Source organism: Nomascus leucogenys, unplaced genomic scaffold, assembly GCF_006542625.1.
Source record: "Nomascus leucogenys isolate Asia unplaced genomic scaffold, Asia_NLE_v1 001002F_61240_qpd_obj, whole genome shotgun sequence".
Taxonomy (NCBI): Eukaryota; Metazoa; Chordata; class Mammalia; order Primates; family Hylobatidae; genus Nomascus; species Nomascus leucogenys.
In genome coordinates this window covers 42,954-55,259 of record NW_022097202.1, presented here as the reverse complement: position 1 = coordinate 55,259, position 12,306 = coordinate 42,954, and positions in this window count along the sequence as shown.

Genomic DNA, 12,306 nt, shown 5'->3' with positions numbered 1-12,306 from the left:
GCCAAATCATGAGTGAACTCCCATTCACAATTGCTTCAAAGAGAATAAAATACCTAGGAATCCAACTTACAAGGGATGTGAAGGACCTCTTCAAGGAGAACTACAAACCACTGCTCAATGAAATAAAAGAGGATACAAACAAATGGAAGAACATTCCATGCTCATGGGTTGGAAGAATCAATATCGTGAAAATGGCCATACTGCCCAAGGTAATTTATAGATTCAATGCCATCCCCATCAAGCTACCAATGACTTTCTTCACAGAATTGGAAAAAACTACTTTAAAGTTCATATGGAACCAAAAAAGAGCCCGCATCGCCAAGTCAATCCTAAGCCAAAAGAACAAAGCTGGAGGCATCACGCTACCTGACTTTAAACTATACTACAAGGCTACAGTAACCAAAACAGCATGGTACTGGTACCACAACAGAGACATAGATCAATGGAACAGAACAGAGCCCTCAGAAATGATGCCGCATAGCTACAACTATCTGATCTTTGACAAACCTGACAAAAACAAGAAATGGGGAAAGGATTCCCTATTTAATAAATGGTGCTGGGAAAACTGGCTAGCCATATGTAGAAAGCTGCAACTGGATCCCTTCCTTACACCTTATACAAAAATTAATTCAAGATGGATTAAAGACTTATATGTTAGACCTAAAACCATTAAAATCCTACAAGAAAACCTAGGCAATACCATTCAGGACATAGGCGTGGGCAAGGACTTCATGTCTAAAACACCAAAAGCAATGGCAACAAAAGCCAAAATCGACAAATGGGATCTCATTAAACTAAAGAGCTTCTGCACAGCAAAAGAAACTATCATCAGAATGAACAGGCAACCTACAAATGGGAGAAAATTTTTGCAACCTACTCATCTGACAAAGGGCTAATATCCAGAATCTATAATGAACTCAAACAAATTTACAAGAAAAAAACAAACAACCCCATCAAAAAGTGGGCAGAGGACATGAACAGACACTTCTCAAAAGAAGACATTTATGCAGCCAGAAAACACATGAAGAAATGCTCATCATCACTGGCCATCAGAGAAATGCAAATCAAAACCACAGTGAGATACCATCTCACAGCAGTTAGAATGGCCATCATTAAAAAATCAGGAAACAACAGGTGCTGGAGAGGATGTGGAGAAATAGGAACACTTTTACACTGTTGGTGGGACTGTAAACTAGTTCAACCATTGTGGAAGTCAGTGTGGCGATTCCTCAGGGATCTCGAACTAGAAATACCATTTGACCCAGCCATCCCATTACTGGGTATATACCCAAAGGACTATAAATCATGCTGCTATAAAGACACATGCACACGTATGTTTATTGCGGCACTATTCACAATAGCAAAGAGTTGGAACCAACCCAAATGTCCAACAACGATAGACTGGATTAAGAAAATGTGGCACATATACACCATGGAATACTATGCAGCCATAAAAAATGATGAGTTCGTGTCCTTTGTAGGGACATGGATGAAACTGGAAAACATCATTCTCAGTAAACTATCGCAAGGACAAAAAACCAAACACCGCATGTTCTCTCTCATAGGTGGGAATTGAACAATGAGAACTCATGGACACAGGAAGGGGAACATCACACTCCGGGGACTGTTGTGGGGTGGGGGGAGGGGGGAGGGACAGCATTAGGAGATACCTAATGCTAAATAACGAGTTAATGGGTGCAGGAAATCAACATGGCACATGGATACATATGTAACAAACCTGCACATTGTGCACATGTACCCTAAAACCCTAAAGTATAATAAAAAAATAAAAAAATAAAAAAAAATAAAAGGATTAGCAATTGTATGTAAGATGAAAAAATCACCCCTCAGGAAGACAAAAGTCTCACAAAAGGATATTTAAACTAGCCAACACTTTGAAATTTAGGCAGAGATCACGCTTTCTGGGTGAACTAAAGTAGCAAGAACAAAGTAGAGGCTCCAATTCTAGGAAAAAGGGGCCCTAATAAGGTTTACGATCCAGAAACTCAAGAAATCCAGACAGAAGGATGCAGTCTCCGCATTCAAGGCAGTAGCAATACCTGGATTACTAAGCCAATCCCCAAAGCAGGAACTCATAAACACAAATTGGATTGAGGAAGAAGCTTGCCCACCAGAAGATTTAGGTTATTACAAGGTAGAATGTGATAGAGAAAACGAGCATGAGACTGGAAACAAAAGGAGGAAGCCCCATGATTACAACTAGAATATACCTGTCAGAGATGGTGCAGAAACAAGACTGAAGAGAGAACTCCTTAAACCCCACGTGCCTTACGTCAGGACTGATCCTGGACACAGGCTGGAAAGCATAGCCTGCAAGTGCTGAGGGAGGAGGCGTGGGCTCAGCTGTGAGAAGGAGAAGGACATACAGCTGAAAAGCAGATACGGGTCTTGAAATCACGCAGACGGTTTGGGCCTTTGTTGCTCTCTGCCAGCAGCTGCCAGTAGTTCTCACACTCTGGCTGGCATCAAAATCACCTGGGGCAGTGGTGGGGAGGGGGAGAGTGTTGTAAAACCACAAGTGACCAGGCAGAAAACACCTGTATGTTTTCCAATTCAGTAAGTACAGAAATCTTAATTGGAACAAGGGGGAGGTCAGACATTGATAGTGCTGTGGACTGCTCCAGGGACATAAGCATGATCTTTAGAGAAGTGGCTCTAACCAGTTGAGGGCAACCACTGGACAGAGAGAGGTCCAGACCAACCGTACACAGAGACATCATGCAATTACACTTTAGCAACCTCTCCAAATAACATGTCTCTTAGTGAAACTTGGGAGGTTGAAAATTAAAAACATAAAATCCAGTGGCATTTATGTATCCTAGGCACTTACATTTGTCTGGTTCTTCCACCTTGTCTTTGCTTGGTTAGAATTTTGGGTACATAAGAGGTGGATTTACATGCGCTGGTGTGAGAACTTTGATACACTCATTTAGACATTGACCTACTATCTTGATGTTTGAAAGCTACAACCCAAAGAAATTTGTCTTTTTACATAAAACAAATTCAGCCCTTGCCTTCCTTATAGATTACATCTTCCACCAGCAGTAATAAAAAAGTAACAATATGCATAAGTCAAACTATCTTCTTAGATCCTCTGTAGTGTTTTATTATTTAGTTGTGTGAATTAAAGTAACTCTCAAAATTTCAAGGATGCCTGAGAAGCAATTCATGTTCAAAGGCTGCCCTCTTGTGACAATGTGTTGTATGTTTTACTGTAAAAGTAATCTTCTTTCACCTTATAACCTCTACAATCCAATTCATAACAACATAAAAAGGAAATAAAACCTTACATAATTTTGAATTTTAGAAAGTACCTTGTTTATATGGCTCCTTTAGAGAATGAATCGTCAATTTGGTAAATATTCCAGTGAGTTGAAGGTTTGAATCCATCTCACTTAACTAGCTTGATGGATGTATTTCTAAACCTATACGACCCACTCCTCTGCTTTTAAAAAATTAAAGTTAGCTGTAGATTGAGATGTCAGTGACACAGTTTATAGAACATAACTTAGATTGTCATCTACATTACTGTAACTACAAATACCACCCTCAGATTGAAGAATCAGTTTTATCAGTAAACATCTCTAATTGAACTACAAATGGTGTATGTCTTCTGGCTTTTACAAGCTCTTGGTCTAACGCAGGGGATATATGATGTAAAAATTACAAAACAAGGCCACGCGCGGTGGCTCACGCCTGTAATCCCAGCACCTTGGGAGGCCGAGGCGGGTGGATCACAAGGTCAGGAGATCGAGACCATCCTGGCTAACACGGTGAAACCCATCTCTACTAAAAATACAAAAATTAGCTGGGTGTGGTGGCGGCGCCTGTAGTCCCAGCTACTCAGAAGGCTGAGGCAGGAGAATCGCTTGAACCCAAGACGCGGAGGTTGCAGTGAGCTGAGATTGCACCACTGCACTCCAGCCTGGTGGCAGAACAAGATTCCATCTCAAAAATAAATAAATAAATAAATAAATAAATAAATAAATAAATAAATATAAAATAACAGTGACTATAATGTTTTGTGATGTTAAACTTTGAGAGCTTTTTTTTTCTTTCTTTTCCCAAGTCCCTTTCCCAGTTCCAGGAGCAGTTATTCTAAGCTCATTGACGTAAAGGAATAGAAAGAAAAGGTTTGATGGAAAAAATAATAACCTGCTATCATTTCTGTCTTTTGTTTTTTAAAAGCTTGAGCATTTGGGAGAATTTGGAAAGATTGTGGAGTAAGTGCAAAGAAGGAATTCGCTAACAAAAATTATATAGGGTAAAATGAGTTTTTTCCAGGTTAGAAAATACTCACTCCCTACACTCCTACCTTCCTTTCCCATAGTTAAGAAGAGGAAAAAGCAAAGGCCTCTTGGTAGCAGTGGTGACTTAGGCAGTTTCTTAGAAATATTCTAGAAGGCATAGTCATCTTTAAAAAAAAAAAGCTACAAGGATATGTCTAAGCAGAAGGGACCATGGGCCAAATTACGAGTAGATTTTTGCATTCCAGATATGGTAAAGAAGAAGCAGGAAGCCGGTGGGCCTAAACAGGCCACACAGAAATGGACAAGGAATAGGCCAGCAGCAGCTTGTGGGGACAAGATGTCAAGCCCCAAATGTTAAACCCACCATCCATCCTCCAAATTCTGGCTCTGTTTAACAAGGCTGTGGTCTGGCACTAGGTGCCACCTCAGTGACTAAAGCATAATTCCCCGTCTCCTGGGAGTGTTGACAGCTGACTCCTGGCAACAACACTCACAGCAGGGTAAAGTTCCTTCACCCAAGTTCATGTCCCTTCTCAAGGCATCCCACATCCGAGAACTGCTTGGTACAAAATAAAATGGCCTGGCTTTCTTGCTCCAATTTGAGCTCATTAGGTAAACTCACCAAGATCCCTGTAGAGCGGGCTGCGGCCATGATAGTGATTGCATTCCAGCCAGCTTCCTGCTCTGCCCAATCCTATTGCTTTCACTCTTCGCAGGTGTTGGGAATATCCATTTCAACTTCCTTGCATGCAAATCTCCAACTCCGAGTCGGTTTCCTAGGACACCTGACTGGTGACATCTCTATCACTATCACAGTACTTAGAGGGGAGCATCTTAAAATGATTTAAGGCTAACTGCCCTAAGAGCACAGACAGATGGTGGCTTAAAATAGAATTTAAGTGAGTTTAAAAAAACATGAAAAAAGTTGACATTGCACGCTCATATGAGCTTATGGATCAAACCATGCATATGATTTCTAAGATCCCTTGTGCAGTATATATTTGCACTGTTTATAAATGACATCCCCTTGAATTGAATTCAGTGCAATTCAAAACAGTAATTTGTGGGAAAATTAGGTATGCAGATAGCCTAGACTCTACAGAGGCTCACATCATTTGGAGAATAATAGTGAACTGGCTGGTCTATGAGGGAAGAAAACAGTGAATATAGACTACTAGTGAACAAGGATATTTTCCCATATATATTCAAATTAAGGTGAATTTCTTTACAGAATTATGCCTCAGAAAAAGTATTTCCCTATATATGAATCCTCACAAGTTTTCCTACGATGAGTGCTTTTGTGATTATTTTGAATAACGAAGTAATATTTAAGGAAACTCTCTTGCCCTGAATGTACTTTATGTCAATTGATGTTGCATATAGAGATCATCAGAGTCAAGCTACAAGAAAAGGAGGAACATTACTTAGCAAAGACTTAGAGAATTAGTCCTAATAGTGTGAAATCACAATTTCAAGTCAGGGAATAAATGCAGCTTTTAATGATTACTTAAATGAAGTTTAACTGTAGCAGGATCTACAAGAAATTGGCAACCTTTGGCTCCGGTAACAGAAACTCAGGATATACGCCTTTCAGGGCTTTTGGATTCTGCATCATATTGAGAGAGACTCCTTTAAACAAGCAATAGGAAACTTCCTGTGACAACATAATAAATTCAAAAAGTTCTGTAACTCAGACAATGTAGATAGAAGTGAGGACTTTGGCCTAGACAGCCCTGTTCACTCTAAAGATGGATTAAACAATGAAAAAGATATTGATATCAAAAATTCAATCGGGAATTTGATTAAAGCATTTCATTAAATGTGATAATTCCTTAGTATATTATCTCACATATGCAATATTCATGTGTAACAAATTAAATACAAGTAAACATTTGACTATATTATCTGCAGCATAATTTACATATCAATTTACATATTCAGTTTAGCTCACGTGAAAACTTGGATCTTCTCAAGAAGAAAATTTGTGAAATCTTTAATTCCTCATCCCCAGAAATGTAAATAAGTCAATATCAATACTGTAAGTCAGTGATTTGTTCCTAGGAAGACAGTAAAAATTTTACAAAAATGCTTTAGAGCCCTTCTCATTGTAAGCCTTGAAAACAGAGAAAGGCTCTCTGATGGAAAAAGACACACCTTAGGGAGGAGGACATTGCAATGGGAAAATGCCTGACAAAATAAACTATGTAGATTCAAATGGTGAAGGAAGACAAGGTCTTTAAAAGAAAAACGATCAACCTGGAAGCATGGGGGAGTAGAAACAAATAAAGGAAAAATGAAGAGGCTTATGTAATTGTTTCGATATAGTTATCTTCAACTATACAGATCAACAACAAGGTCGATGTCAGATGAAGGTTGGGCAGGTGGTTGCTGGATAGATGTCCTCACAGAAGTGTATTTTGTGTAAGGTTGCTATGGCCTTTGTGCAAGGTTGTGGTTTTTGTGGTATTTTGTGATCGTTTTTGTTATCAGGCCTAGAAGCATGAGAACCCTCTCTTCAAGGCCTTCTCTGAATATGTGTCCAGGTTTTTTCTCTTCCTTTTAAACATTAGTGACAGTTTTGATTCTGATAACTTTCATATCATGATCCCTAATTTCAAAAAAAATTAAACATGTAATTTGTTAGTGATGTATTTGATAGGCTTGGATTTGTGAGTCACCTCTACTATCTATAGTGGTAGATATATCTGAGCCTGCTTACACCAGACTTCCATCAGATTTTCTCTTCAGTGGAATTGGAAGAGGGGGTTTTCGAGAAGGGCATGAAGGAATTGTGCTGCATCAGAGGTCCCCATCTAACACCACAGGGACTTTTCCTGTGCTCTTGCCAGGCCGTTGTATTAGGCTGATGAAAAGCATTTTGGTTTCGTCATCGAAAGTAATGAGACCATCTGACTTACAATGTCTGTGCCATGACCAGCTTCTAATAGCCTCCGAGGACCCCTCTGCCCTGACACATACTCTCCTGGAACCACGTCTGCCTTGTAACTCCTGAGGTAGCTGCCACCATGACCCATGCCTTCTCATCTTTACTCTACATGCAGGTAACAGTTATAATTACATCTCTGGGTATTCACAGAACAATTAGTACATCTAGGACTTCTACAAAATTTCCCATGCTGATTTTGGTGTTCTGGTGTCCTGGCAGCTCTAGCCATGAAGGGATGATGCTTTATGAGCATTTCTGTTGAGTTTTTGGCTTTTCCTCAGAAACTGATTCCAATTTTCCCACATATGTTTGACAATTTGTTTGAACTAATTTATTCTAAACCCATTATTTTTTGTCTATTATTTAATAGGGAGGGGGGCGAGGGATAAAAGATTACAAAGAGGGTGCATACAGCAGGAGGTGTACAGCCACCCTGGGATATGATTCCGAACATCCAAGGAGAGGAGAGGCTGCTATTACTCCCAATATCGCAGGGGGTGTACATCCATTCTGTGACATTGTTCTTAATATTCCAAGGCAGAGGGGTTGATATTACTCCCAATATCACAGAAAGTGTACAAACCCGTGTGATATTGTTCCTACTATCCAGAAGAAGACAAGATGATATTACCCCCCATATCGCAGGAGGTGTACACCCACTCTGTGATATTTTTCGTAATATGCGGGGCGGGAGAGGCAGGGGGGTGAGGCGCCCCCCGCGAGGCAGGGACTGAGAGCCAGCCCCTCTGCCCCCCTGGCTCTTAGGACCCGCGGTGGACTCACAGCCTGTTTACCATATTGTGACTAATATCATCTCCCCCTCTGGAAATTGTCAACTACTGCACAGACGGGTGTTCACCGGCTTTGTACAGAGGACGTACACCCGTCTGTATTCGAGTAATATCATCCTCTTCCTCCCTGAAGATTAACAACAGTATCACAAGGGTGTTTCTACTCCCTGCGATATTGGGTGTCACGTCCTCCTCTCCCACGTTGCAATTAGAAGCAATTTCAGTGGGGGCGTGTCCACCTTCTGTGATATTTAAAGTAATATGAGCCCCTTCTGTCCAGGAGCATGGGAACCATATCCCTGGGGGGTGTACACTTTCTGCGATACATGTAGTCATGTCACCCCCTCCGCCTTGGAATATTATTAAGGACCATCTCACACGGGCTTGTACACTTCCTGCGATATTGGGGGTCATATCAACCTCTCGGCCTCTGAATATTAGGAGGAATATCACAGGGTGGATGTACACCTCCTGCCCTATTATGGGGAATAATATCTATCTATTATGGGGAGTAACATCATCCTCTCCCTTTCAGGATATTAATAACAATATCACAGAGTGGGTGAACACAGCCTGCGATGCTGGAATTATTATCATCCTCTCCGCCTCGGGATACTAGGAACAATATCACAGAAGGGGTGGACACTCCCTGCGATATTGGGAGTAACGTCGTACGCTTCTTCCGTGAATGTTAGGAGCAATATCACCGGGTGGCTGTACATTCATTGCTATGTTGCAGTCATGTCATACTCTACCCATTGGATATTAGGATCAGTGTCACAGGGTGAGTGTACACCTACTGCGATATCAAAACTAATATCATGCTGTCCATCCCTGGATATTAGGAACAATATCACAGGCAGGTGTACACCTCCTGCGGTATTAGGAGTCATAATATTGTTAATTATTAAACATCAGTCTCAGTAATTATCAATGGTAATATTAATTCATACTGTAACGTTATTAATCATTAATGATTATTTTAAAGAGGATTATGCATGATTAAAATCAATTATTACTATTAATGTCATTTTTAATATTAGTTATTAATCTTAATATTTATCATTGTTTTATTACCAACATCACTTATGATTGATTTCGGTAACATTCATTACTGATATCATTACTTTATAATTAATAATGATATTGCTATTAATTAATAGTAATCATTAATATTTTTAATCCGTATTAAGCTTTACTCTCTCTACTATAGTTATTAATATCGATGATTACTATTAATTGTTATTATATTTATTAATATTAGTAATTAATAAAAGCGTTCCCGATATCCTTGGGGGAGAGGATATGACTCCCAGTATCACAGACAGTGTACACCCCTCTATGATGTGACTCCTAGTAGCCAGGGGGTAGAGGGTGACATTATGGAAAATATCGCGGTGGGATATCCATCCCTATGGTCACCTTGTTTCTAATATCTCGGTTGGGAGCGGATGATAGGACTCCCAATATCGCAGGGGGTGGAGACCTCCCCCGTGATACTGTCCCTAACATCCAAAGGTGGAGAGGACGATATTTCATCCAATTTCGCCGGGGGTGCCCACCACCCCTGTGATATTGATCCTAATATCCAGGGGGCGAGGGGATGATATTAGTCTGAATATTGCAGGTGTACATTCCCTAGGGATATTTTTCCTAATATCCAGGGACCGAGAGGATGCTATCACTCCCAGTATAGCAGGGGGTGTACACCCCTTCTGTGACATTGTTCCTAATAGGCAGCGGAGGAGAGGAAGATAATACCCCGAATATCGCAGGGGGTGTACACCCCCTTGTGACATTGTTCCTTCTATCCTGGGAGGGAGAGGAAGATAGTGGCGGCAATGTCGCAGGGGCTGTCCACACCCACTCTGATATTGTTCCCAATATCCCTAGGGGGAGAAAATGATGTGACTTCCAATATCGCAGGGGATGTACATCCTCCTGTGATATTGTTTCTTCTATTCAGGGGGAGAGGATGATATTACTCCCAAGATCGTAGGGGCTGTACACACCTCCTGCGATACGGCGAGTAAGAGCCAGCCCCTCTCCCCTCCTGGCTCTTAGTACCGGGGGGAGCCCTCGCCCCCCTGCGATGTGGCTCGTCATATCCAGGGGGGGAGAGGGGGGTGATATTACTCCCCCCATGGCGGGCGGCGCCCTGTTAATCCTTTACTCCTGGGATGTTTTCTCTACTGCCACACTTGGTTGACACCCTGGGACATGATTTTCCGTATTCTGGGAAGATGCCGCTACTAAAGTCACAGGGGGTACACACCCTGCTTTTCTTGCTAACAAGATGAAAGCAAAGAAAGCTGGAATAAGCCCAGCCCTCTCAGGCACCTTGAAGGCTGTTGGGGTTCCTTGGAAAGCCTTCTACCCTTCTGCTTCTTGGCAGCCCACCCAAGCACCTTTTTCCGGCCTCTAAGACTTTGATGCTCTGAAAGGAGAGGGCCTTACTTTTCACTAGGCTATGAGGCCAGGCCCATCCAGCTCCCTACTTCCACTAACAACCACAGGGCTCTCACCTGGGCACACACTGCCCAACCATGGCCCTTCTAAGGCAGAAGATCATTTGTCTTGCAGTTTCAGCTTGCTAGGGCTTAAAAGTTATCAGTGCTGTTATTAAGATAGAGAAGTGAGATCACCAGCACAGGTGACAGCACAGGCGGGGCTGCTGGAGAGTCTGAGGGAGAGTGTCCAGCCTATTCTGCCAGCTGGGCCTTGCCAGGGTTGTCTCGTGACCCAGTCCCTTAGAGAAGCATGCAGACATCTCAGCAAGGAGCTGGAAAGTGCAGATCAGCACAGCCCAGCACCACTGATGGTGGAATGGGGCTACCTCCCATCAAGCAGTGTCTCCACAGCTGACCAGTGGAGCCAGGAGGTGATTTACAACATCTGCAAGGCAGTCAGTTCCATCAGCTGTATGCCCTTCAACACTCACCTCAACTCAGACATCTCACCAGAAAGCAGTGGGGACTGGCCAAGGCAAAAGACCTGCAAAGTGGAACAGAGTGTCCTGGGGTGGGGGATCTGGGGCCTGCCTGCTCATCTGAGCACTGCTCCCTGGGGGTATGCGCCACAGGCTCCCTGAAGGAGGGCTGTGAGCTCATCAGGGAGACCCTGAGCCTGTGGAACATGCCTGAGGCCATGCCCATGGGGATTTGTGCCTATTTGCACATCCTTGCTCATCTCACTACCCTAGTGGTGACTGTGCTGAGGTGGGCCTGAAGCATCCCCTGGGCTGGGTCAGCACAGGGCTCTGGGCCTGGCCTGGCATTGAAGGATGGCAGATAAGGGGCCTGGGGTTGCATTGTCACCTCCTATGGTTCCAGAAAATGAGGGAGTCCAGACCTGCAGGACTGGAACCCTATCAAAGGGGTTAGGAGGCTGCTCACTTTCCCTCAGGGACCCATGTGGAGGAGCTGAGGGAGGTTAAGGAGACCCTGGGGACTCACTTGTTCTGTCTGGGTTCCCCCAGCTCCACCCTTTGATAACCATTTTCTGGGAAGAGCTCAGGAACCTCTTGTGCTCTAGTGAGGCGGGGCCTCCCCTCACAGGGTATTGGCGAGGAGGCATCCGAGACTCTGAGTGAGAAGCTAACACAGTGACTGAGAATACTCATGGGAGCTGTCATCCTCTGTGACCATCACGTGACCTTATACTGTTCACACTGCCTGGCCTGGCCTTGGGCTTGGTGAGGCTGTTTTCGGGTCAGCTGCTTTAGACGCCCACTTTCTCTGCATTCAAAGAGTTACTGTTTTAGTGTTTGTTTATGGGTTTAAAAAACCCTAATATTTCATTTGTAGTAGTTTCAGCTTGAATGTGTGTATTTATATAAATTTCATTAGAAGAAAGAGGGTTTAAGACAACAGCATTTTAAGAAGGTCTTAATGGGGCATAGACCTTTATGTCACAACAGCTAATACTGACCTCTTTTTCTACCTTTGTATAAAGTATACATAGAAAGTGTAGCCAGAGGTGGTGAGGCTCAGTGTCTAGAGCTGAGCTGCTTGGGCTTGCTTGGTGGCCTGCAGTCAGGTGGACTCTGGCTGCGAGGTGGTGCCCACCCTGGATCTACACCCCTCACCCCCTCTCCTTAGTCCCTGAGTAACCAACACAAGGCAATGCTAATAAGCGGGGGAGTGATGGGCATCGGGAACCCCAGTACTATCCGGGAAGATTTGAATGCCATCTGGGCTGGGACTGTTGGGGGTAGGGGCTGTGGCTGCCTTGGCTTGTCATGGCGCCACCCACAGATGTGCCTACCCTGTGCTACTTCTCCAGCAGCCAGCTGCCT